Source organism: Sinohyriopsis cumingii, chromosome 19, assembly GCF_028554795.1.
Source record: "Sinohyriopsis cumingii isolate HCF-2022 chromosome 19, ASM2855479v2, whole genome shotgun sequence".
Classification (NCBI taxonomy): domain Eukaryota; kingdom Metazoa; phylum Mollusca; class Bivalvia; order Unionida; family Unionidae; genus Sinohyriopsis; species Sinohyriopsis cumingii.
Window position 1 is genome coordinate 11525896 of NC_142979.1, and position 23927 is coordinate 11549822.

A 23927-nucleotide genomic window follows, 5' to 3' on the forward strand; every position below is an offset into this window, starting at 1 on the left:
GCATACTATTTACCCAGTTGTATACTACTGTTGCCTATATGCATACTACTGTTGTCCAATTGTATACTACTGTTGTTCATAGTTTTATGGTTTGTATTGATGTCTTTGAAAGTATTCAAAGGGATGATGCCATATTGTACTGCATTTGTTCATCGATCCTTTGGTCACTCAATGTCCATTGTTCATCTATCTGGTGGTCAATCGATGTCCATTGTTCATCTATCCTTTGGTCAATCAACGTACATTATTCATATATCCATTGATCAATCAATGACCCTTCAATATTTTATTTAATCTTGTGAACGATTTCGTAGCAGGTAATATGTGATCAATATATCCAGATGACAAGGCATCCAGATGACAAGGCAAATCCCTCCCCCCCCCAACAACCCACAAACCCCGAATAAATGAATAAATTAACACAAGTTTTCGTGTTTCAAAGTATATATAATAAGTCCGTCATATATTGTCTTTTTCTAAATCTTTGACAAATTGTAAACTAATATCATCAAAAAATATATTAAACTGAAGTTTAAGTCTAGGGTATGAATCTGCTGAGTGAAATCCACGCTTGGCATTTGTACAAGTCCAGGCTACGAATTTAAGTTCAATCCACGCATGACTTAAATTTATGTCTAGGGTATGAATCTGCTGAGTGAAATCCACGCCTGAGATTTGCATATATCCAGGCTACAAATTTGTTGAGTTAAATCCACGCATGACTTACGTTTGAGTCTAGGCTATGAATTTGTTAAGTGAAATTAATGCATGACTTAATCTGAAGTCCAAGGTTAAGTTCTCATGATGATATCTGGGCCTGGTTACAAAATATTGGGGACGAAAACGTATGACCTAGGTCTTGTTGACATCCGACATATGATAATAATCTAGTCAGGTGTATTAGGTTCAGTGTTCTAGATACTGCAGGTCTAAAATGGCAGTCATTCAGGACAATTGTACTGCGACATATTAAGAACATAGATCGTACGAAATTAGCTGATAGTAGTTTATCAAAACCACACGATTTGTTTTTTATTTGCAACTTCAAGGTCCTATCATCAGAATTTATTATTTATTTCTTGTATATATTCATTCGTATGTACATACATACATACATACATACAAACATACATACATACATACATACAATACAATACAATACAAATTGTCTACAAATTCATCTTTTGGTTTGTGATAAACATACACCTGTTATTTTACAATTAGCAATAAGGGATTATAACACACATCTTCATATTGTTTACTTCCTCCTAGTTCAAGTTAAAAACGAGTAAATGTTTCAAAGAGTTTTTTAAAATTAAATGTTTAAATTATAAATGACGATACAGCTCACAGCTCCAGTAGAATGCTTCTTTGCAAACGTATGAAAGCTAATACGAAGTAAGTGTTAAAAATTCGACACCATGTTACCTAGTCAACTTTTTTACTTAATACAAAATACATCAAATTTATCACAATTTTAGAAATTCTCCTTCATTGATCAACACAAATAAATATAACGTATATAATTTTGCTTTGAAAATTAGAATGAAGTAAAATTTTCCAAATATCTGAAAATATAGCATTATCTCACTTGTGCAAGGAAAAGTAAAAGTATCAAAAAATATATTTAATCAAGTTGCCTTGTAGTGACAAAATCCTTTGTATAAAAATTAGCTTTCTATTCTAATTTCTACTGATAGACGGTATAGATCTAACATAGATTCACGCATTTTTCATGTTAACGCCATCAATTTTCTTAGCTACAAAATGCTGAAGTTAGGACGATGTGTATAATTACGTTTTCATTCCAGATTTCAGTCATACAAAACGCTTTGAAGAACGTCCTTTTTAGTAAAAGCTGGACGATGTAAACGTATTACATCTATAAGGATTATACCAACGCTTGCTAAGGAAAAGAATGTATGCTTTCACTTCTACCTACTTCATGTGTACTTTCTGTAGGATTTCACATCTTTGATCTCAATAGACCAAGACAACAGCTTGAGTGATAGTTATAATTATATTTCCTACAGGAAAGGATGTTTACTTACCTACCTTTGATTTTCTCGTTTCCTATAGAAATACAGATGATGTTTCCGTGTAAGTTCAAAACGCTACTTTTTGGAGTAAACGTCAACCATGTCCAGCATCTTTTGTGCGTTTATATGAATTTGCAGGTACACAACTCAAATCCTGCGCAAACGCTGGATTGCTGCGTGTCAGAGAATAAACACAAACACTAGTTTTGCTCTTTTCTAATTTGACTAGAATATTTATATAAATAAGATGAGGAAAAGAAAGTTGACAATACAACACACGACCTAATTCCTCTGCATATATGAAAGAGCTTGGAAACAAACATGTATTAATGCACAATTAGTAAACCCATTATATAAATTCAGTAGTTTTGCCTTTAATATCTACTTCAAATATGTTAGCCATCATTCCCTCAGTTCACACATTGTCAAAGGCTTTCGCAATATGAAGTAGTACGACAACAGCGTTTCCAGCATCTTAAATAATATCGCAGCTATTCTCTTCTAAATCAAAAGATGAAGTTATGTTATGCAAGCCTTATTCAAACCATAGCTGTTGGTTTGCGAATACTTTAATAGGGACATGCCTCTTGTTGAAAAAGGAGAGCTTTAGTCATAGAACTGGCAAGAATGAGATTCGTCCCATTATCCGAAATACCTTTATCTTCATCGTTATCCATGCAGCTTGGATCCATCCCTTCCTAACACATTTTCGCCTCCAAAGTGTATAAAGCATGTCTTGAAAGCTCTGAAGATAAAACCTGATGTGCTCGTAAGTTGTTATTAGGTCGTAAGTTGCCAGTGAGACGTAAGTTGTGTTATGTATATTTAATTTCTATTGTTTGTTGGCTTTCCTTAATGATTATATGTTATGTATATTTGTACTTTGTACCTGACCTTGTCTAAAATCAACTTAATGGTGTACATGACCAGTAAAATAATTTTAAACAACATAATACATAGCTAATATTTCTCGATAAGAATAGATTAAATATTCAGATCATTATTAATAGTAAACATGTTTACTTCGATTTGAATTTAAGATAGTCTTGATTTTGATCTTAGAAACTTCCAGAATGGAAATTTCCTTTAAGTTAACAGTATTTTAGAAAACGGTAATTGTAACCTTGGTCAAGTAGTGATATACAACATTGTTTAGCTAAGAATTATTTTTGTCTTAATATCTGAAGCAGAAGCAGTCTTATTGTTGTGTTCAGTTTTTATTTATTTTATTCAAATTATTGTTCATTGGAATTACAAAGTGCTCCATAATAGTCTTGTACTACAACATTATTTTGGAATTATGGTGAATTCAGACAAAAATATTTTTTATTTTATTATTGCGATACATCAAAAACTATTAGCACATCACCAATCCAGGTCACTGGCACATTAGCGCATTATTTGGAATACAGCTGCATTCAATTGGAACTTCACAAGCTTAGATTTGTGATAGAATTTTTAGGACTATTTGGAAAGTTCTTTTTAACTTTTACACCTTGTATTCTAGGGAAATAAAGTATTTATTGAATTTTACCAAACTTTTTGCTCTTTTCTTTTACTTAAAGACCATATAGTCGTAAGAGTTTTCACTAGAAAAATAAGTTGCCATTAGGTAGTAAATGACCAATAAGTCGTTAAGTTGCCAAAAAGTCCTTAGTTTAAATTAGGTAGTTAGTTGCCAATAAGTCAAAAAGTCGTAAGTTTCCATTAGGTTGCCAATAAGTTTTAAGTTGTAATTAGGCAGTAAGTTGCCATTAGGTAGGAAGTTTCCAGTAAGTTGACATTAGGTAGTAAGTTGCCAGTAAGTCAATACGTTGTCATTAGGTAGCAAGTTTCCAGTAAGTCATAAGTTCTCATTAGGTGAGTAAATTGCCATTACGTAGTTTGTTACCAAGAAGTCGTGTGTGTGTGATTTGGATTTTTAACGTAGCTTTAACAATTTTTCAGTCATATTGCTACGATGTCTGCAGTGTGGCAGTTTATAATGATGTCTAGCACTGGGGCATCATGCCGCAGACATGTAGCATGATGTGCGACCCAGTCACATTATCCTGACACCAGGCCGATCAGTCCTAACACTAACCTCTTAATGATGAGCGCCAAGCGAGGCAGTTGTTAGTAGTATTTTTGAAAGTCTTTGGTATGCTTCAGCCGGGGATTGAACCCACGACCTCCCACATCCGAAGCGGACGCTCTAATCACTAGGCCTCCGGAGCGGTCACCAAGAAGTCATAAGTTGTTAATATGTAGTAAGTTGCCAATAATTATTCAACTGCCATTAGGTTATATGTTGCCAATAAACCGTTAAGTTGCCATTACGCAGATTGTTGCCAATAAGTCGTAAGTTGTCATTATTTAGTAAGTTGCCAAAAACTCCTTAGTTGTCATTAGGTTATTAGGTAAGACAGGTATACACTGTGAAACAAAATTATTTAACATGTAAAGTTAAAGAAATAATTGTATTTTGTAGATATGCTGTGACATGTATTTTAGACTGGCATTGACATAGATACATTATTTACATGTTTTCTCATTATTTACATGTTTCAATTGTTAATCTGTATTAGTAAGCAATCACCTCATCATGTATGTGAGGGTCATGATATCAAATGAAGTCAATACATGATTACACTTGTGTTTAATTAACTTCTACAACAAAGGCTGGTTCATGTTAACAAATCCGCCAGTCACTCATAGTGGTTTGTTGTTTGTTTTTTTTTCTCTCACACAATCTCTCCTTTTACAAATGTTATCATTAGTCCTGCTACAATCTTAAAATCTTTAATTCTCCTGACATTTGTCTTGATTCTTCAACGTGTGAAATGGTATTTATTATTGATATACAAAGGAATACAAGAATGTTCATACTAACAAACTGATTTCATTACATTCCAGTTTACGTGGATAATGGGAAGTGTCTTGCCAAAGACTCATTTGTGATGGCGAGGCATAAACACTGGACCACCAGATTTAGATTTAGCACCATCTACCAAACACACACATAATTCGAGAAAGAGAAAGCGAAAGATTTAGAGTCCACACCATCTAGCCAACATACGCACACAGTATCTCTGTCTGTCTGTCTCTGTCTCTCTCTCTCTCTCTCTCTCTCTCTCTCTCTATATATATATATATGCTGGTAGGTAGAAAAGTCATTGTTTTAGACATGTTGTTGAAAATATAGTAATATATTTTAGGAAAAGGAAAGAAAATGCTTATTATATAATGTTCCATGTTAAAGTTAGCAACTACTTTATACGACAGCTTAGAGGTATGTTGACAGAATTTTAATGGTCTGTTTTCGTACGAGTCTTTACCACCGACATGACTAAATTCAAATGAAAGCAACAGATCCATGACAAATTGGTTCTCCAGTTGATCAAAACATTGATAAAATTTCCATGATCGATAAATTTGACAGGTCATTGTTATTTGTTTTGCTGTATGCTAATGTGCAATCGCGAAAATTAATATCCTGCCACGTTTTAACACAGGGCAAAGGTGAGCGTCATGAATTGATCCAAAGCATGATTTTCATGATGGCAGCTATCGCAACCATATTGGAGGTCAGATCTGCACCATTTTCATTCAGGACCAACTAGATGATGTCTTCGGTGGAAACACCATTTTCATTCAGGACCAATTAGATGATGTCTTCGGTGGAAACACCATTTTCATTCAGGACCAACTAGATGATGTCTTCGGTGGAAACACCATGCTGATAAGGCTTTCCATTCAAAAGAAGCAATAAAATTTTTTTAAATAATATCTGCTGTGGTGGCTATATTGGATGTCAGATTTTCATTAGTTCTAAAAAGGATTTACTAATCATCATAAGGAGTCTTTCAGTGAAAAACCCATGTTGATTTAACCACCCACTTAGGCCAAAAAGCAATTAAAACATTTTCATGACTCCACTGTGGTGGCAATATTGGATGTCCTAGTGGCATCCTTATTGGGTCCAACTAGAACTTGGGCTGAATGTGTGTCAAGTTTCATTGAAGTCAACCAGCTAGTTGTCATGGAGCAGCAATAACAAACTTTTCAAGACGGATGCTACTGCGACCATATTGGAGAACAGATCTGCATCATTTTCATTTAAGATCAAACAGTATTTTGGTGAAAACCGGACGATAATATAACCATCCATTTCGGAAGAGTAGTGATAAGATTTTCAAGATGGCAGTCACAACAAGCACATTTGAAGTCAGATCAGCAGTTGTCATTTAGAATCAGCCAGACATTGTAAGAATTCTGTTGTCATTTAGAATCAGCCAAACGTTGTAAGAATTATGCTGTAATTCAGAATCAGCCAAACATTGTAATTGTAAGAATTCTGCTGAAATCCCCATCAGCACTGTTGTCATTTAGAATCAGCCAGACATTGTAAGAATCAACCATCAACCAGACATTGTAAGAATTCTGTTGTCATTGAGAATCAGCCAGACATTGTAAGAATTATGTTGTCATTGAGAATCAGCCAGACATTGTAAGAATCAGCCAGGCATTGTAAGAATTCTGTTGTCATTTAGAATCAGCCAGACATTGTAAGAATTCTGTTGTCATTTAGAATCAGTCAGACATTGTAAAAATTCTGTTGTCATTTAGAATCTGCCAGACATTGTAAGAATTCTGTTGTCATTTAGAATCAGTCAGACATTGTAAAAATTCTGTTGTCATTTAGAATCAGCCAGACATTGTAAGAATTCTGTTGTCATTTAGAATCAGTCAGACATTGTAAGAATTCTGTTATCATTTAGAATCAGTCAGACATTGTAAGAATTCTGTTATCGTTTAGAATCAGCCAGACATTGTAAGAATTCTGTTGTCATTTAGAATCAGTCAGACATTGTAAGAATTCTGTGGTCATTTAGAATCAGCCAGACATTGTAAGAATTCTGTTGTCATTTAGAATCAGTCAGACATTGTAAGAATCAGCCAGACATTGTAAGAATACTGAAATCCCCATGCTAATGTGTCTTTCCATTCTGGAGAAGTAGCAATAACATTTTCAAGATGGCTGCTGTGATGCATATATTGGACATCAGATGGCTGAGTTTTCATTTAGGACCAACTGACATAATAAGACATCTTTTACCGCAAGTGCCATGCTTACACGATCATTCATTTAGGACCAACTGACATAATAAGACATCTTTTACCGCAAGTGTCATGCTTACACGATCATTCATTTAGGACCAACTGACATTATAAGACATCATTTACCACAAGTGCCATGCTTACACGATCATTCATTCTGTAGAAATTGCAATAAACAATAATTTCAAGACATCACTGTGGTGGCCATGTTGGATTACAAAACGTCACCTTTTTCAATTAGGACCAACCACACTCTGGGATTAATATGTGTCAGGTTTCATGCCAAGGCCTCAAGTAGTTTTGGTGTATTAGTGATAACTTGTGCTTACACATGGATGGATAGTCAATGGACAATACACCATCAAAATCTATTCTGGTCTAAAACAAACAGAGTTAAGAAACAAGCAAGAGTGTATGTAGTAATCTAGGGTGGAATAATTTATTATTTACAAAGGCATTTACACAAGCAATGAAATGATGAAGGCCAATTTATCTATATAAAATTCATATTTCAACCAAAGCACTAACAAAACAGTAATTTGATTTAAATTTAATATGTACCTGCACTGTCACTTTTTACTGTAATAATCAGACAAAATAATCTGGACCAAAGAAAGGTTCTTTGAAAAATCTACAGAGCAAATTGTGAAAACTACAGAAATAATTTCAAATTTAATTTCAAATACATGCATACATCTGATTCCTATTCAGGTCATTTCCATTTTATGGAAATAAATTTCTTGTAACTAGTGGAAATTTGAAAACTGGTGCAAGTTCATTAGAATCCTTAAACAAAAATAATCTAGCTTATAAAACTGTACACTCTGATACAGACAAAGAAGATAAAATCTGATGCAGTTCTCAAAAAAAAACTGTAGGGACGAAATAATAAAAATATCAAAGATATTTACCAAGGGATATGTCAAAACTTCAAAACCACATTTATGTTCCATTTCAAGTCAAGGGAATCAACTCATTTGATACAGCATATGAATATCCTGGCTTGACCTCAACATATCCTGATGTTGTATCAAACCAATGACTCAGTAAAAAACGGGTTTTTTGCAAAGGCGATTCTTTCAAAAATGATAAAAAATAAAATTGGGAAAAATTATTAGAACTCACCCATACAATAATCCTACAGAAGGCATGTGTGTACATTGAATATTCTGGTTCCCCATCTCTTAAATATGTGCTCATAACACTGCCTTTTTAATTGGTAAACCAGACCAGAAATCTTATGACACACTCATGCTGTCAATAAAGGAAGAAGTGAAAAGTGGGTTCCACTGTCCAACTCCCATGAAAAGTACAGGAACAGTATTAAATTTTTTTTATCAAAATTTAAGGGCTGAGTAAATACTCAATGACTGCATGTAATTATAGAATGAACTATCATTATTACTGAATTTGTACTATTATCTTGAGTGAATTTGTATGCATCTGTGTACATTCCAAGGAATCTGGGCATACGATTTTGCATCAGGGCTAATGCATGGAAAAAGAATGTGGTATAGGTAATTAAAGAAAAATCATTCAGAGGGGAAAAGATAAATTGATGCACAACAGGTTCTTTTTGGTTTCCCCATTTCATAAAAGAAATTCATGTCACCATGCTTGGAATAACCCTACAACAACAACAACATTTGCTGATTTCATTGGTCTTGTCAACCCAGTTGGAAACTGAATGTTAGCCAAGAATACTTCTGTGTTAATCAATATAACATACAGATTTCATTTACAGAAACATCGTGAATTTAAAACTGTTGTATTTCAGGTCCAGAAATGACATGGCCTTAGCAGCAATTTGATCTGTCACTCACTAAATTGAGCTTCGTCATTATCCAACTGGCTACGGAGCATAAGGAACTCACAAGATTAACCACAGAAATAAATGAAGCAGAAAAAATGGAGATGTGAGTGTTGGGGTTATCTATTTTATGACCCATTCTGAAGTAATGTTATTGTTTTTATTAGTTTTAACAGCACTTTAACAAATTATTGGTTATATCATGAAGAGAAAATCGGAGCCAAGTGGTGTTCACAAATACACACTAAGGCAGTCAACCCTGCCAAACAACTGGGTTAATTTCATTAGTATATCATTAAGAAATTTTTGTTTCTTTTTGTCATCATTTAATTAAATCTTCAGCTGTCCTGTGTATACCTTGCCAGAGAAAAGTTTATGCCTTAGAAATTTATCAAACATTAAAGAGCAGTGAATCTTAAACAATCCTAATTAGCACTTCAATAAAAATGGTTTCTGATACATAAGCACATGACATGCAAATCTTTACAATTTCTGGCATTCGCTATAAACATCAAAGGTATTTTCACACTTATGACTCAATATCTCAAAGACAAATGTCAAAAGGATAACAATCGCTATTAAATGCTTGCAATACTTTTCAAAGCAATATAATAATCTATTAATAAAAAACAGAACTTGCACAACCGCTTTTGTAACTAATAAAAGGGGCAAGACATATACATATAAAGCACTGAAATGACCTGTAAAACTATTGCAACTTAGTTATAATGGGTTAATAATTAACCAAACATGCATGAAGAGACAGAGGTAACTCTCAGTTTCAGCAAATCAAATGATAGCCTTCTTTTAATATCCCTTTATGTATCATCACAGGCAGAAAACTGATAGATTCCAAATGCAACAAGATTTTATATTTAGATATCATTACAATTAGAAAACTGATAGAATCCAAATCAAATACGACAAGACATTATATTTAGATAAGTGAAACAAGAGATTAATCTAGTGCATGGATGACAAATGTCTGAATGGATGACAACTCCAGAATGAATGCTCTAGTAAAGCAGACCGGAAAATAAGGTCAGTTTATTATCATTCTTTGAACATTACAGTAGGAACAAGTAATAAGGACAATCATGCATTCGACATTGTGAATACAGTACACACAATAACATACAGTACTTGATATAAAGGGGAGAAAAAAATAATTCAACAGCCTGAGGACAGAGTTAAGCCCAATTCACCAACCACAATGATCTTAGATCAAAAATTTAACAGATATGTCCACCTTGTGATGATACACAAAAGTAAAGCATTGATTATAATTAAAATATTCTAATTTGAGTCAGAGAATTTAAATCGATACAAGAATGCCAGACTGACAAATGGGATGAATAAATGAATTCCATCCCATTTTTCACAATACCCTTGACTGGCTACAAAGCCACATTAAAGAAAGAAAAATTCATGGAGGGAATATGTTATGACTTTCAAACACTATTCAGCTTCCCAAAAACACAAACTGTACATATGTGCAGACAACATCGCCATGGAAATTTGGAAGTTATAAACTTTTTCCTTAGCATAAACTCAAAGTAAGACTCAAGATAAAAAAATTAACTCAATAATGTTCAAAAATATCATTCAAATATGATTAAAATGAGCAGTGCACTTAATAAATCCTGTCAGATTTCATTGGTGTCATTCTATATATTAGCGTAACTGATAATCAAAATTTACAACTAATGCTGACTTCCAGGCTTTAGTTCTGTAAAGAATCAAAATTTTCACTCAAACATCACTAAGCAAGAAAATAAAAATTAAAGCCTAATTTTCAATCTTACTCAAGAAAACACCTTTAAATTGGCATGTTTCAAAAGCAATTTACTATACGTCTTCAAAAATTGGATACACCACTCATAAAAAATGTCATTCAATTTAACATGAATGATAAATCTTTTCATGTCTTGATATATGTACAGCAAGGAGTGCATGAAAACAGAATTTTGATGTACAAATGAAACTATATCTGCAAAGTATGTCCATTAGTGACTAGGCTTAAGAGGAATTTAGATGAAAAGATCCTAAGAGTGCATGGACAAAATGATAGATCTCTTGAAGCAATAATATCCCAGTTCTGGAAGGTGTCAAACAATGTCAAGGGAGGTAACCACTCTTAGCAGTCTTTTCCTCTTATGATTAGAATTTGATTTATTACCCGTTACATCGCTATACAAGCTAAAAGAGCTAAACATAGACAAAATAATCTATTATTAGAGATACAAACTATTTTTGGTAACTGAGATCAGTCAGCATGTCACAGACTGAGAGAGATTAAATCGTTCCAAGCCAGTAAATAAACAATTTGTTAATCAAATGTGATTTCTATCAAAAACACACAATACTGTCAAACTAATGATAACTTAATTACATCTGGTCTTAATGCTATGTCGATATATACTGTAAAGAACTGAAGAAACATCTTTTGTTCAGCCAAACAATATATTACTGCTAAATTTTCAGAGTCAATTGATTTTACTTGCTTTCATAGAACAAATCCAAAGTGTCTGGAACTAACAAATCCAAACAGTAAACAAACCATAACGGGTAACTGAGACACGTTTACATTCTGCCATGACATGAATATAATCAGATTGAAATGAATTTGATTTTTTACCTTCTAGGTATAAAATTTATGAACTGATAAACTCAAATTTACAGAATCCAACTGTTAAGTTTTTTTGTTTCTGAAAGGAACTTTGTGCACTGATTTTATAATATATAAAATACTGTAAAAATGAAAAGTTTGGCACTGATAGTTAAACATAAGGATATAAAGCTGTCTATTATACTTTTAAATGTGGATATTCATGACTCTATCATTAAAAATACAGTACTGCAAATTCAATACCCAGGTTTTGGGTTTGTAACCTACCAATGAGAAGAAATAAGGAAAAACTTTAGATAGACACTTTTCACACATACAAACTTTATCTTCTGATCAAACAATGTATACCTACTAAGTACGTATGATCAATTTAAATTGGCTTGGCTCATGCAGGACATGAAGTATAAAAATATCTGTGCTGATGAGGTCTCTTAGAAACCTGCTTTTGGAAGATCAGGTGAACAGTTTAAATCAGACACAAATGAAAGGAAAGATGGACTAATGAAAGGGGGAAAGATAAAATAATTCTAATTTTAAACAAAATTACTGATATGCAACAACTGTATTATTAATCTGATGCAAATATCAAGCAAATTTATGAGAAGCCTGTAGTATGCTGCAAGTTTTCAAGACTTCTGGAAGACATAAGGACTCTTAACAAACACAAATTCAAACATTAACTGATACACAGTACAAGTATCCTTATAAGTTCACATTCACAGGGGTTGAAATCTTGTACAAAGCGACCTCTCCCTCCTGTCTCAGTAGGGAAAAGTGACCTCTCTATCAAATCTAAATAGGGCAAAGTGACCTGTCCCATTTGTCTAAATAGGGCAAATGATGAAAAAATAGAAGATGTCAAATTTCTATGGCATCTTAGTTGGTCAACAAATGGTGTTTTATTTGGCAATGCAAATTAGTATTAAAATACACAAAATACTCATAATAATTATGAAAATTTACAAAACCTTCTATCTTGTGTCTGCAAACATTCTGCTTAACTTTAATGATACCATTAGACAGCAATCATGAAAACAGTAAATGCTTGCAAAAACAGGTGATTTATACCAATCATCTCATCACATACTGTTTTCCGGTGAAATATTAGAGATCATGATTAATCTCTTATTGTTTGAGCTTCAAAACATTGTTAAAGATAAAGTGTTTGTTTTTGTAGTTGAAAAAGCTCAGTGTCTGACTTTCTGGAGCTGCACATTTGTATGGTTGGCAATAAAATCGTTTTTATTTTGTGTGCACCAGAAGTCAGATAATTATTACAAAAGCTCTAATTAAAGTATTTCACAATGGTTTTACACCAACAAACCTAGAGTCCAGAACTAATACAAAAATGTTCAAAGTTCACTATTTTGTGCAGATTATAAATGGGTTCAATTTTGGTATATGGGAGATTAAGGCTAAAATTCATAAAGAGCCAAGTCAACTTCCTATTCCTAGAATGTTAAAGCAAAGTTCCACAAATGTTGCCCATATCATCCCTGATACATGTATCTAATAAATGTATCACAAAAGTTTCTCTTATGAAAGCCGATATGTTTCAGAGCCTTATTAACTTAGCAGACTGCAACAGTACTTATAATATACTGCAAGTATTTCATACTAGGACTGAAAAAATCTTGAAACTGCCTACTTGCTAATAATGAAGACAATGACATACCTGAAGCATCAGTTTATGGTCATACTATCTTGTACAACATTTTGGACAAAGAACATGAAAATAAACATTATGACCTAGTAAATTTTTTTTGGACATTTTCCAGTGCTGTACTACAACCCAAATCACTGCAGTCATAGCGTTTGTTTGGTGGTGCATCCTATTTTGTCTATTTCATTCTTATCCAGCCTCAGCTTTACTACTTTATCAATCTTTGTACTCCCATCTAATCTATTTCAATGTAATTTCCTAAATTAACGATATTCAAGCTGACATTTTTTCCCCTTCATTTGCAGGTCCTAAGTATCCATATAAGATTACAAATGACTCACATACTTCCTTTAAATTTACAGTTAAGTATGAAGTACAAAGCCCTTCCTTTTTCAGCTCTAAAATCCATGCATTGGAAATTTTGTACAGTGAACAGGTTTTATTTTCCCAGGTACATCATTTACAAACAGGAAAGTTTGGAGTAGAAAAATGACACAAACTAGTTCAGACTGGACAAGCTGGAAGCAAAAAAATTACACTTACTAGTTCAGACTGGACAAGCTGGAAGTAGAAAAATGACACTTACTAGTTCAGACTGGACAAGCTGGAAGTGGATAACTTCAGAAAAGCTAATTCTGAGTAGCTGAAATGGAACTTATTTATATTTGGTATAACAGAAAGACTTGGTCCAAAATCAAAATTTTGAGCAAGTGGCAAAAATTTGGTTACTCCCCAACATAGTTTTAATGTATCCCACTCTATATGGCTAGAGACTTTTACAGATTTAAAACAAAAAACCTTCAATCAGCCTATTCCTTTTTTTTTTTTACCTCTGTCGTTTGACCTTGAACGCCAGTTTATTAGTCTTTTTTATTTAAAATGGACATAACTTTGTTAGAAGAGTTCAGTAAAAGACAGGTAAGTCTGCCTATACATCAATTCATTAAGTCCAATTCAAAAACAAAAGATACACTTAAGGTAAGAATTTACAAGATTCTTTACAAATGAAATACATTTTACACAGACTGGAGAACATAACCTTTTACCTACAAGTAGCCATATTGTCAATCATAGTCCTATCCTCAAGCAAAAAGTTTCAGAGCATAACCCTTAACTGCTTCTATATAGCCTGGACAGTGTTAATGTGCTGTTAGACCAAATACATACATACATACAAACATGACCTGAATGAAATCTCTCCCTTGCAAAATTTCTTGAAATGACAATAGATCTCAATTGAAAGCTGTGCTTGGCTTACAGTACAATCTAATTTCAACATAAACAATTCTCCCCTGCCATCAGGGATATACTGAGGAATTACAACTGCCTATGATAACATCTAAAATTTTACACAAAAAATATATTTTTAAAAAATTTCTGCGATTTCATTAAAACTAAATTCCTAGTAAACCATTCTATTTTCCAGTACTACAGATCACCGGCCTCATAAAAATGGGCTATGGTTCTTGTATGAGCCTGACACTACTGTTGCGGCTGTTGCATCTTGTAACAATTGATATCAAGTAACGGAGTTGAAGTCCTCCTGAAGATTGAATAATCCATGAAGCTTATGAAAGAGATGAGTATAAAGTCCCAACCCACACAAAATGATCTGGCCTGTTCAGTTAGCGATGTCATCGGAACACTACAGGTCTTCTTCAGCTGATTTGCACCAACAAATTTGCTAGAAGAAAAAAAAAAATTATGATATTTATTGGCAAACACACCAATCTGGCATTATTATCAAAGTGGTGATCCAACTCTTAAAACAATATAAACAACGATTACCTGAATATCAGTTTTCCAAACCAACACACAATACACACTTAAGGAAGAGTGTCTTCTGGAAACAACTGAGCATAAAGCCAATTCTCCCGATTGTCCAACAAACTTCAAAATCACATGGTAGCCCAGCTTAATTCATTAGCCCACAGAAGGCATTTAATAAAAAGCAATTAACATCCCTTTGCACTGTTTTAAACTGTTAGTAAGTAACAGTTGTAAATGATCTTGAAAACTTTCATTTGGGGAAAAAAACGTACACAGAAAAAGTCATATTATCGTATAGTAACATACTGGGCAAAATGAATTCCACATATGATAGCCCAGATCCAGAAATTATGGTGGTCCCTATCTCCAGGTATAAAACTTGTCATTGGCCCCTGATCCTGACAGATGCATATGATCAGCATTTACTAACAACATGGACTGGGTTTAAAACTCCTTAAAGCAATTATAACCAAAATAATTACAAAGCTGACCTCAACAAAACTTTTAGTAATCTCATTCAAAACAATATCAATTAAATTCAGACAAAAATAATCCTGAAAAAGAAATGTTGGCCCTTTCTAACTAAAATTGTTTTTTGTTCAACTTTGTACCTTAACGTTTGTAAAACTCTACTTTAAATCAGCACCTCATTCATGCATCTGAGACCCCTTAAATAAATGTTAAGCCCAGTTCCGACACCAAGATTTGCTTTGTACTCATTCTGACCACCATTACTGACATATGGATTTTTCTTTACTCTCAGTCTTGCATACCAAGGGGAAAGTGTGTATGTGTGTGACAGAAAAAATGACAAACAACAGTGCAAAACTGGCGCAAAACCAGCCCCAGTACTTTCAAAATCTTTTTTCAATGGCACAAAGTCACAAAAGATAACTACACAAACAACAACATAATAAAACACAAAAACACTAGAACTATAGAAAGTCTACACTGTTTTTGCTGTAAATAATTACATGTAAATAGGTACAATTTAATGTCAAATGTTGTTTCAAGTATGGAAGGAATAGGTAACAACTGACCTGCATCATCTACTTCAAAAAGGCAGCAATGAAATGTTTGCACCATCTAAAAAATGTTCCATTCCAAATAAAATGTTTCCATCCTGAAGGCCTCTACATATTCCTAAGCTGCATCAAACTTGTTCTTTCTGCCCACGTGGAACAAAACACATGCAGATTGGTCTACATCCTTTAATCACATCTGATATACGTCTCATATGCCAACATGGTGGCCAAACTGAATGCTGTAAAACATATCTGAACCAAAGCCAACTTTCAGAAAAATTTCAAACTCAAAAAAGAAAAGAACCAAACATGTCATGTTGGGGGGTGGGGTGATTTTGCTATTTAACATAGCTCTAACAATTTTAGTCACATCACTATCATGTCTGCAGCGTGTATCAACAATGCCCAAGCAGAAAAGCTAGATTTTCGTGTGTAAAAACACTCCTTCTAAAGGTAGGACGATGAAAGTAGAGGGTTCAGATAATGAAACCTGGAGACCCACAGACACAGTTTGGATTGCCCATCATTTTGTGAGAACGGTTCGACCTAAATCTGAAGAAAAGGAAGTAGTCTGGCACCACAGGTGGGTAACCAGAGGGTGTGGGTGATGGTGTATCACTGATGATTGACTGAAGGCCTTGGGAAGAAAGAACTGTCTCTCTCGCTCCCCTCCCTGCATGCTTGTGAAATTAGGACCATACGACCTGTCATTGCTGAGGACCACTGCTGCAAATTCTCTGATAACAACTGATCTTTCTCATGTACATTCTGTAGCAGGGTCATGCTGAGATAATAGATTGTGCAATTCTTGTGCCTCTTGTTTCTTCACTGCCTCAATTTGATACCCTAACAGAAGTGGGTAACCAAAAGGTAGGGAGTACACACAAAAACAGCAATATCATTAGATGTCTTTTGGCTAGACAAAAAAAATCACCAGATGTGTGAAGTCAAGTAGTGAGGAAGTCAACACAACATTCCGAACTTTGATGTGCCATTAAGGACTTGTCTGTGCACTTTATCAACATACAGATAAGGTCTGCATAAAGAAAATATCTCTGTCCTAAACTTTATACCAGTACAGTGAGAAAGTTGCATGCAACTGACTCACCATAAAGAAGCTCTTGGGTAACAGGGATAGCGAATCCCCGGTAATGTGTGCCATTTAAACTATTGTAGCAAGATTCTGAATGACAAACTGCAGTCATCATTGTCTATATCTACCAAGGCATTGACCTTGTAGACAGAATGTGTTGAAGGTGGAGGATGGCATTTGAATGGAGATAAAATACACCACTCCCTCGATAACTGTTGCCATGATAACTCGCAAACCAGCTTATAACACAGGGTCAATTGTGGATCCCATATTTTTAACCAGAAAGTACAAAAATTTTTACCCCTAATTGTTGAACATGAAGAAAATCGCGATTAAAACTGGTAACTGAAACAATAATATATTGCTTGTTTTATCGTCAAAAACAGTTTATATGACCTGGAAATCTGAATCAACATTATGAAATTGTCAACTTTTAATAAGAAGTCATGTATTTTGTTAAAATTTCTTCCAAACAACATTCTTTGTACACTGTAAATAACAGTATGCCAAAAAAATTTGATCAATGAAATTATCACTAACAACTACTTGAAGCAACACTTTAATAAATAAGTACCAATTAAATAATTTTTTTTTAATCAAGCGAAATGCACATTTTAGTTATATCTTTAAACTCGATTGAAGTGTATCATAAATACAATGTGCCCTGTTGTATTCAAACATGAAATGTGTTAATCTACCGTAACAGCTATGTCCTCGAGCGTTTCTGTGAGAACCTAGTTAAGTGCCAACAGTGTTTTGATACCTAATTTGCGCAAGTATTTTTTGTATTGTTGCAATGAATTAAAAGCTGACCTTGTATTATCATGCTAATTATGTTATTTTTATCAAACAAGGGGTGGACTAACTTACAAGTTAAAAGGCATGCAAATCCAACTTCATAAAAGCTAGAGGGCCTGGTCTAGTGTCAGGACAACTCATTTCAAGCAATCAGTCGAACACTGTTACAAGTATTTTCGTGAATGTAATATAATTAAACTACCTTGATTTAGCATACTCATTCACAAATGAGATCAACGATGCCAAGACAACCAAGCAAAATAACTACTTGACAACATAAAATTCTGTTTCACAGATACGTTTTATTAATGAGACTTGGTAGTAAATCTGTAATTCCTGAATTGGCACCCAGATATCTCCTCACGGATGAGAAGAAGTTTCAATATTACTTACAGTGAAATCATGGCATCAATATTTTATTACAGAACAATAAAAAAATAAATTGACTTTCAATGATGGCAGTTGTTTCACGAACGAAATGTTCCCATTTTTAATAAAAGGAATCTTGTCTGATTGTGAATTTGAATCAACAACTAGTTGAATAGTCTGGTTCCCTGCTTACCATGCACCATGCGTTGCATTCCACAAGAGTAGAGAGCTAAGCAGGGATTATATGGATCAGGGAACCAGACTATTCAACAACAACATAAAGCAGTGATGTAAAGCACAATGTTTTCATGTACATGTGAAGGTGGTTGAAACCAGTTGGATTAATGTTAACGATCTCTCAGCGGATGGACAGCTTGTAAATAAAGGTCATTTTTTAAACATAAAAATGAGTAACTTCATTAGAAAATCGCTTTTCGTGACAATTATTCCCAATGCAGTTTACAGCCATCAAACAGACCAGTTTGCTCCTCCTGTCCCCCCCCAGGTGGTTTTCTCAGTGTCCAGCAAGAATAGCATCATTATATAGTGTTTTATGGCGATCCCTTGATAACTCTGGCCCACACTTGTAGTGTAGTCTTTGTTTTTGGACCACATTGTGTGCAAGTTATTGAGGGAGAGGTGTAATATAGATTTTCTCCATCACTGCTCTGAAGAAAATTCCGTAAGTTCCACTGTCAGATTCTTCCAGCATTTGGCCAGGTTTATTTTTGTTCTATTCATACACCATCACATTATGGAATGGCTGTCATGCAACGCAGGTTTGGCTTGGTCACATGACTTTACAAGTATTGTCAGATCACTATGAACATCATGAGAATTGTTCAGTCTGATTAATCAGCCTGCCCACCAAGTCAGAGATAACAGACTTCTAACAAATGTAAACGTTTGTTCATGCTGTTGGACCAGTTGTTCAGCAGTTGCAAAAGCATAACAAAGATGTCTGCTTTGCCAGTCAGTTGCATGGATCGGCCATCTGTACCATATTGGTATGGACAATCCATCCATACTGTACTGATCAAGTTACAAATCTTTACATGTGGCTTTTTTTCTTAATATTTTCGTGTACAGGCTGGTTAAAAGATTCCAAGCCCTCATGCCTCATGGGCAAGGTCATATTTGCTTGTGAGGGATCAGTGGGGTCCTGGGCTTATCTCCAGTTAGTTTGCAATATATAAATGATATTTCTACTGACATATTGTCAACATCTCTGAGTCATACAGATGATAAACACTTCCAAGAATTGATTGTACAATAATTGCAAAAATAAATTCAACGGATTTTTAAAGAAATGCTGTATACACCAAATAAACCTGCATGTTGACTTAATGTACCACTGAGAAAAAATTGTGGATAAATAAATTTAAGATATAAATTTTATAAAATTTGATTGGATTATCTGGAAGACAACTTATCATATGGCAGCAGAAGTAAAAAACTGGCACATCCAGGTGAAATGGTTACCATCTAGTGAGTAGACAGGAAAGTTAACCTGTTATAAAATAAAGACGCATTTCACCTTTCTGTGAGGGCTAGATTTAGTGGTAGCAGATCAGGTAATGTATCTGACAGAAACACTGATAGAAAGACAGATCGATACGGTCTACAACAAAACATTCACAAAAATCATTTTTTAAAAAATTGATGATAAGCATAATAAATACCATGAAAATTGTTTAAATGACTCATTAAAAGACTCTTTGCTCAGAATTTTCTGAAAACTCCTTTTTCAAATGTTGATTTGTTGTTGTTGTTATAAGGTTTAATGCCATTTTTTAGAACAAGATAAGCTATACATGGCGGCCAGAATAACTGGTGGAGGAAGAACCCTGGAAACCCCAGGAAGAACCAATGACCCACAAGAAGCTACTGGTAAACTTTCTCCAGACCTGTCAACCCTGATGAGTCCATCTCAGTAAGGCAGTTTTTATTCCGTAAGATTGACCACTTTTCAGTAAGGTGTAACAAAATAGCAATAACTGCTATTGTAAAGCTGGAAAACGTAATTAAAAGTTCAACGCATCGACAATAAACATTATGTTCAACTGAAAAGTTTGTAAAGTACACATAGACTTTATTTACCACTAGTACAGTTGCACAAACTCTAGTTCCATACCCTATGCAGCTCAATGGCTTGTTGCTATCTCTCAACTTGACATAATTCTTGGAAATTCTTTTAAATTTCACATTATGACAGCAATCATATCTCCCTCCACGAGACACTCTAACAGGCATGTGATGTCCAATAAATGTAATTGTGTCTTTTTCAGCTTTTATTCACAAGAATCTCAATACTCCTTTTTATACTTCTGTGTTGATTATTAACACTTTTCTAGAAGCTTAATTTCTGTTTCGTCTTAAACATGCATCACTTACTGGATGCCATTTTTAAAAACTCTATAATCAACAGTTTGATCATGCAGACGCTTCACATGAACAAATAGGTGCAGTTTGAAGTGTCTGGGGTGCTGCTGTAAAGTTAGTCTGGTTCCCTGACTAATTTTACTAATTCTAAGATGAAACCCGCATACAAATAAAACATGGATGGACCAATTATCTGGATTTTTCGGCAACGATCAATTTTAAGTAGTTTTGCTAGCATACCATAAGTCCGTTATTTTAAGGATTATTTTTGTAAGACTTAAGGCAAAATTGTAAGAGTTGGCAGGTCTGTTTCTCATGTACCCATGTTAGCAGAGCCAGAGACTTGAACCCACGCAGACTGAGATGAGATGGCCGTGAGCACTTTAGACCAATCGGCCACTCGTGGCCCCTTCTAAGCGTTGAGACCTGTATCTTTAAGTACTGCCTTTTAAATGAAGGTGTATATTCCACTTATACAGTTTTGTTAACTGTTAAATTCTTGCTCAGAATTTCTTTACATTTACACTTCTGTTACTTGCATAACCTTTAAAGAATCTGGCCAGAATTTAAAAAATTTAGTTTCCTTTAATTTTGTACCTTTATTGAAAAACATATACTGCAATAGGAGTTGTGAATTTTAAACGTGTCCACATGATTAGAAGAAAACAGATTGTTATACGGGTTGTTATATTTGGATGGTGTTCTGTCCATATGAGTAATAAAATACACACTTCCATGGGGTTTGTGATATTTTTGATCATGTTCTATCCACACTATCAACAAAAAACATACATCTGCATGGAAATATTACACAACAACATATGCAGTTTTATTACAAAAAATTATACTCAACAGTTCGTTGTTTTAATCATACACAACAGTTAATTCCATCTCACCTCTGTCTGTGTGGGTTGGAGTCTTGGATTCGGCCAATGTGGGTATGTGAGAAAGCCTGCCAGTAGCTTCTTGTGGGTCGGTGGTATTTTCCGGGGTTTTTCCATCCACCATTAATACTGGCTTCCATTAATAACCTATCGTGTGCTCAAAAATGGCGTTAAACACAACAACAACAGTTAATTGTTTTTATGATACTCAACAGTTCGTTGTTTTAATTCCACACAACAGTTCATCGTTTAAATGATATACAACAGTTCATGATTTTAATTATACACAACAATTCCGTTGTTTTTAGTGAATAAAGAGATCTGAGTTAATTTTCAAAATGTAAAAATACCATTTGCATCATAAATACATGTAGTGAATACATTTTGGTTTTTGAAACAGAATATGATCAATACTGACATGAAGGTGCATAGTTCTGATGCAGTAAACGTTTCTCAAGAAATGAACAATTTTCCTGATTGGGATGAGCATAAATATCTGTCGTTCATAACACAAATGCTGCACTGAACACTAAGGCACACTCTCAGGTAATATTTTACTTTATAATTCGCTAAAAAAATAATTCTCTGCATCTGTTTGGTCAACAGTTAATAAGTGCAAAATGTAATATTTGCAGTTTCCCCTAACTAAGCACAAACTGCTAAGCTGTACAAACAAACAGGAGGCCCAAGTAGGCATGAAACCCACTATATGTGTAATGTGTGTGTGATTTGGATTTTTAACGTAACTTTAGCAGTTTTTCAGTCATATCGCTATGATGTCTGCAGTGTGGCAGTTTAGTGATATCTAGCACTGGGGCATCATGCCACAGACATGTAGCATGATGTCCCACCTAGTCACATTATCCTGACACCAGGCTGACCAGTCCTAACACTAACCTCTTAATGCTGAGCACCAAATGAGGCAACTGTTAGTACCATTTTGTATGTCTTTGGTATGACTTGGCCAGGGATCGAACCTACGACCTCCTGCATCCGAGGCGGATGCTCTAACCACTAGGCCACCGGATTAGTCCATATGAGTAATAGCCATGTGCTAAAGATGTTGGAAATATGTGGTTAAAAAGGGTGACTTCTGTGAAAATGTCTGCCAATGATGCTGATTGTTTCAATGTTTATTGGATTTTCATCTTCATCCATGGATGACAGACCAACATTATCTTTTCAAATTTTTGTCCAATTATAGTCAGCTATTTGCTTGAAAAGTTGTAAAAAGGTTTTTCTCTAATGGAACAATTGGAATAATTGAAATAAATTTTAAAGCTTTTTATGACAGATTCTTTCTGTCAAATTTAATCAAATTATATCAAGCAGTCTTTTGAGAAGTTAATATTTTTTCAATTTTTAGTAATGGTGGCCATATTTGATGGTGGATGAACATTTGTTCAGATCTGAAAACACTTTATAAAAGTGTGTTTGTAGACAAATATGATCAATTTCTGTCATGACTTCTAAGTTGTCATTGAAAGGTTTTGCTAATTTTTGCAACAGCTGCTACATTTCACAGTATATTAGCATCATTAGTACCCTCATGCCAGCATTTTCTGTAAAATTTAGTTAACTGGTTTTTGGAAGTCATTTAAAGGTTTGACTCTTTCTAGGCGTGGCCACCATATTTGATGGTGGCATAGCATCATTTCTATATACTCAGCTAGCTCTTCATGCCAGGGTGCTTTCTATTGCTAGTAACAGTGGCCATACTTGATGACAGCACAACATCATTTGTTCAAATATGAAAATTCTTCAAACAAGGATACTTGCTGTCCAGTTCTTTTACAGGTTTTTGAGGTGAACTTTACAGATTTTCTACTTTTTGGTAATGGTGGCCTTACTGTATGGAAGATAAAAGAAATTTGTAAAACACTGAAATGCTTTCATGCACATGCTTATTGTCAAATTCTGTCAAATTCTGCTGAACTGTCAAGAAGATTTTTCCAATTCTATGCAGAACCAGCATAGTATATTAGTCTGAAAAGACTTCATGCTAGAATGATATCTGCTTAATTTTGTTTTGTTTTCTGTGGTATTTAATAGAGCAAATATAAGAAAATATTGACAGATGACAGGCAAACAATGATGCACAAAATATGCAGGAACATACCATCAGATCACTTAGGTCATGTGAGCATATTATGACATACTCAATTCTGACTGTCAAAAGACAACCTAGGCAGGACCATACCATCAGCATACTATGACATATCCAATTCTGACTGTCAACAGACAACCTAGGCAGAACCATACCATCAGCATACTATGACATATCCAATTATGACTGTCAACAGACAACCTAGGCAGAACCATACCATCAGCATACTATGACATACCCAATTCTGTCTGTCAAAAG

At 34.3% G+C, this 23927-nt stretch overlaps 1 protein-coding gene across 1 annotated transcript in view; it reads right to left on the reverse strand.

Moving 5' to 3' along the window:
- Nucleotides 1-7554: 7554 nt before the first annotated feature.
- LOC149775133 (eukaryotic translation initiation factor 4H-like) overlaps nt 7555-23927 on the reverse strand; it is a 57416-nt gene continuing 41043 nt past the window's right edge. The window contains exon 8 of the mRNA XM_089944180.1: nt 7555-14925. The gene's annotated coding sequence lies outside the window, so the exon portion shown is untranslated. The remainder of the gene's footprint in view (nt 14926-23927) is intronic.